Source organism: Schistocerca gregaria, chromosome 7, assembly GCF_023897955.1.
Source record: "Schistocerca gregaria isolate iqSchGreg1 chromosome 7, iqSchGreg1.2, whole genome shotgun sequence".
Classification (NCBI taxonomy): domain Eukaryota; kingdom Metazoa; phylum Arthropoda; class Insecta; order Orthoptera; family Acrididae; genus Schistocerca; species Schistocerca gregaria.
The window spans coordinates 283,326,246-283,331,113 of NC_064926.1; the positions used below are offsets into that span (position 1 = coordinate 283,326,246).

The 4,868-nt window shown below is 42.3% G+C and overlaps 1 pseudogene; it reads right to left on the minus strand.

Moving 5' to 3' along the window:
• Positions 1-4,509: 4,509 nt before the first annotated feature.
• LOC126282702 (5S ribosomal RNA) lies at positions 4,510-4,627 on the minus strand (annotated as a pseudogene).
• Between the last annotated feature and the right edge of the window lie 241 nt (positions 4,628-4,868).

Here is a 4,868-nt window from a genome sequence, read left to right on the forward strand (position 1 = left end):
CGCCACAGTCGTTTACTTCAGTATTTTCATAGTGTATATGATGAATCGTGTGCTATAATTAAGAGCTTGTGGTCACAGTAGGTATTTTTACATTATCTTTCTTTACCTTTGCAATCACAGACCTAAACGTAACTTTGAACAATATATTTAAGCAGTGTTTGTGATTTTTCCTCTCTGCTTCTAGATAGTGCCATAAGCTACCCCAAAATCAAAGACGTAAGATTTACATGTCGTAATACTTCACGTAAATCTACCTAAAGATGGACTCGTAAATCTCTAAAACGGATAGTATAAATAAAATTGTAGCTGGTAACACTTTACTTATGGTTCAAATTGATATCAGTAACAGCCATCCTACAGCTTAACATAAAATCTTCCTATCTAAAGAAATAACATAAATGTATACAAAGGAAAATTTAGGTACTTCACGTCCACTCCTCTTAAACTATTTACGAGTAAGCAAGGGCACTGATGTCGACGATGAACATCTTGAACATCAGATTCACCGAAGTGATGTTTAAATAAGTAAGTAAAATGGCTAGACGGTGAAGAGAAACGCTGTTAGAAAGCAGATCAGAAGAACTGGGAAAGTACAAAGTACGAGAACACTTAATGTTTAATGTAGATTGACGACGACTGCGAATAATCGTTTTCTTTCCGTATTGTAGTGTATTTGTACTCCAGTGTTTCTGGGATTTCACCCATGGCCTAGGGGTAGTGTCTTTGAATACGTATCAAAACTAATATTGTAGTGAGATAATATTCTACAGCCGTCAGATACTTAAAGAACTACATTTGTTGTCAGTGCACATAGACTGTCCAAACTGGAAGAGCGTTCAAAACACATTGAAAGAAACAGCAATTTAAATTCAAATCGTATAGCATACAGTAGGTGACATCCAGACGTATGAAAATCATCCACACCGCAGATAACCGGTTGCTGTGGCCGAGTGGTTCTAGACGCTTCAGTTCGAAACAGCGCGACTGCTACAGTTGCAGGTTCGAATTCTGTCTCGGGCATGGATGTGTGTGATGTGCTCAGGTTTTTTAGGTTTAAGTAGCGCTAAGTTCTAGGGGACTGATGACCCCAGATGTTAAGTCCCATAGTGCTCAGAGACATTTGGACACCGCAGATAAACGTAAACTGTTAAGTGTTTTAGAAGAATTGGAAATTTTCTTAGAAAAAAAGAAAAACCCGCAAAATTTGTTAAACGAACAAAACAAATTTAATCTACATGGGCTCTTCCAGTTATTTAATGAAGTGCTGTAGATAATCAACCAAAATATAATACCTGCCGTATCATCCTAACTGAAATATTTTTAAAAACGGTAGTTTTGAATACATTTTTGTATACACATTTATAAATATGTATTTTTATAATGTATTTTGATGGATATACTGATTTTTACAGAGGTACTCGTTTTTAAAGATAAGCAGATATGTGCAGATCAGAGACGTCTCTATACACGCACAAAAAAGAGGAAATTAATTAAACTTTCGTTTTATGTAGCTAGAAATTATCTTTGGATAGGCTACATCATGGACGTTACAATTAATGTTGTACAGTAATTTCATCTTTGGCGCTGTCAATGTCATAATTTACTACTGTACTTTAAACGTAAGTTTAAGTACTGTAGCACAGCCATATAATCTTTAGAGCTGTCAGCCAACTGTAAAGGCAATCTTTAATGCTGTCAGCCAACTTTGAACGTAAGCCACCACACTGGAAGCAGAATACTTACTTTACATAATGTCAATGTAAGTATTCCATATTATCTCAATTTGCAAATTTCACGGTGTATATCTTGATGATGCTCTCGTTCATATGAAGAGCGAAACCGGTCATAATAAGAAATACAAAGTGCGACTTGTGGCTGTTTTCCAAAACTTACCAGTTTTCGTAACAAATGCGCCTTTCCACCCTGTAATATCCGTAGCTTTTCTTATGCACTACACGGCCATACTCTTGCGGACTTATCCGAAATCTGTTGATAAATGGTTTTTACTACGCTGCGGATGATCTTCCATGTATGTAGTTATGTTTAGTATCCGCTCCTTGGACACCGACTGTTCTTTACGACGTTTCACTGAAGACAGGATTTGTAGCTCCAGTGCAACGAGAACGATAAACTACTCGGCTCTACACCTGCTCAGTATCACTTTCACTTGTTAAGCACATATCTTCATTACTTCCTCATGTATATTGCTCACACTGTCGAGAGTACACATTCCACAGACTCTTGTCTGAAACTTCTTTTTCACTATGGCCAATTTCTTCTGTCCCTTTCTGACGAAAAGTCGTCTTCGGCAACTGTTGTTGTAGATTTAATGCAAGTCATGTTTATCGTTGCCATTGTTCTTATTTGTATCAGCACCACTAGCACGGGAACAGTGCTGTGCGTTACTCGTCTACTAAACAGCTCAACTACGCTCCATAGCCTCATGCTGTGCTCACCACGGGACACCTCCAGTCCCGGCCACACCTCCCTTCTTGCCATTACCAGTCAATATTGGGGTTGCATGCTAGGTTATACAGGGTGTTACAAAAAGGTACGGCCAAACTTTCAGGAAACATTCCTCACACACAAAGAAAGAAAATATGTTATGTGGACAAATGTCCGGAAACGCTTAATTCCCGTGTTAGAGCTCATTTTAGTTTCATCAGTATGTACTGTACTGCCTAGATTCACCGCCAGTTGGCCCAGTTGAAGGAAGGTGATGTTGACTTCGGTGCTTGTGTTGATATGCGGCTCATTGCTCTACGTTTGGGCAGGCATTGTTGGTGATGTCTTGATTGGGCCCCATGTTCTTCCACTTACGCTCAATGCTGCACGTTATCATGATTTCATACGGGATACTCAACCTGTGCTGCTAGAACATGTGCCTTTACAAGTACGACACAACATGTGGTTTATGCACGATGGAGCTCCTGCACATTTCAGTCGAAGTGTTCGTACGCTTCTCAACAACAGATTCGGTGACCGATGGATTGGTAAAGGTGGACCAATTCCATGGCCTCCACGCTCTCCTGACCTTAACCCTCGTGACTTTCATTTATGGGGGCATTTGAAAGCTCTTGTCTACGCAACCCCGGTACCAAATGTAGAGACTCTTCGTGCTCGTATTGTGGACGGCTGTGATGCAATACGCCATTCTCCAGGGCTGCATCAGGGATTCCATGCGACGGAGGGTGGATGCATGTATCCTCGCTAACGGAGGACATTTTGAACATTTCCTGTAACAAAGTGTTTGAAGTCACGCTGGTACGTTCTGTTGCTGTGTGTTTCCATTCCGTGATTAATGTGATTTGAAGAAAAGTAATAAAATGAGCTCTAACATGGAAAGTAAGCGTTTCCGGACACATGTCCTCATAACATATTTTCTTTCTTTGTGTGTGAGGAATGTTTCCTGAAAGTTTGGCCGTACCTTTTTGTAACACCCTGTATATGGGGCGTCGAATGCTGTAAACATCATTGGCCTTTTGCGCTTTCGCACTCAAAGGGTCCCTTGTGAGACGAGGAGGTTAGAGCGGTAGAGGAATGCGTGGAGGGACGCATCAAACCATCCCAGAGAAGAATGATTGCTCAAAAAAATGTATCCAGGTCAGACGGCGCCCCTGGGCTAGGTTGGAGGAACGTGGAGGTTGGCAGACGAGCCGGGAGCGATCAAAGCGGACAGGCGCCCGCCCGGCCACCACGAAGGACAGACCGACAGCCGGCCAGCTCATAGTCCGGCCTCGATTAACGCCCAGCAGCCGCAATAATTCAGCGCGTAATTGGCGTGCGTATCCAGAGTCACCTGCTTTCCGCGTGTCAACCACGCCGCATCTCATTTTAATATATTATTTATGGAAGCATGTAAATTAGCTGAATACATAAGACTAAGAACGCCTTCCCACTTTTTGTAGGCTTTCGGGACTCACGGCGGCTGATCGAAATGTTTTAGGTGCCAATCCTAATAGACAAGAAATCTGGGCAGGTGGAAACTTGCTATTAATGCCGCCGTACCGACTTTGGTTTCCAAGATTACCTCATATTTTCCAGTGATGTAAAAGTCTCGAATGGACCCCACACAGGCTCGTGAGACCTAATGAAAAGCTGCTTAAAGAAATCAGCCGCGAAAATTGCGCGAGTGGAATTTAATCGAATACCTATGCGCCAGAGTCGAAACCCCCTGATCTTTTTTTATGGTGTACGTGAAGGATGTAAGATAGTTAAGAGTGGAATTATAACCACAACTGCACAACATGCCCCTGTCACCCTAAAGTTGATACTTTAAATTATCCAACAAATTAAACTAAACTCCTCCGAACAGGCCATGAAGGCCCAACGGTACCGACTGGCTGCCGTGTCATCCTCAGCCCATAGACGTTACTAGATGCGGATATGGAGGGTCATGTGGTCAGCACACTGCTCTCCCAGCCATATGTCAGTTTCCGAGACCGGAACCGCTACTTCTCAATCAAGTAGCTCCTCAGGTTGCCTCATAAGGGCTGAGTACGCCCCACTTGCCAACGGCGCCCAGCAGACTGGATGGTCACCCATCCAAGTGCTAGCCCAGCCCGACAGTGCTTAACTTCGGTGACCTGACGGGAACCGGTGTTACCACTGCGGCAAGGCCGTTGGCAACTTATCCAATAAAGTTTGGTTATAATTAAAGTTTCATTAGTTGAGAGGGCCTCAATGAAAAACTGGTGCTCGTAGGACATGAAACTTGCTGGAAAAAATTGTAAGGGCATGCTTAAGAGAAAAACAAATAAAACACTGAAAGACTTACATTTTAATTTGCACAAGAGAGGATAACATTTGTTAATTGCGAACTATGTATACGTTACATACTACCAACATTGCTCTGTGTGACGACCACC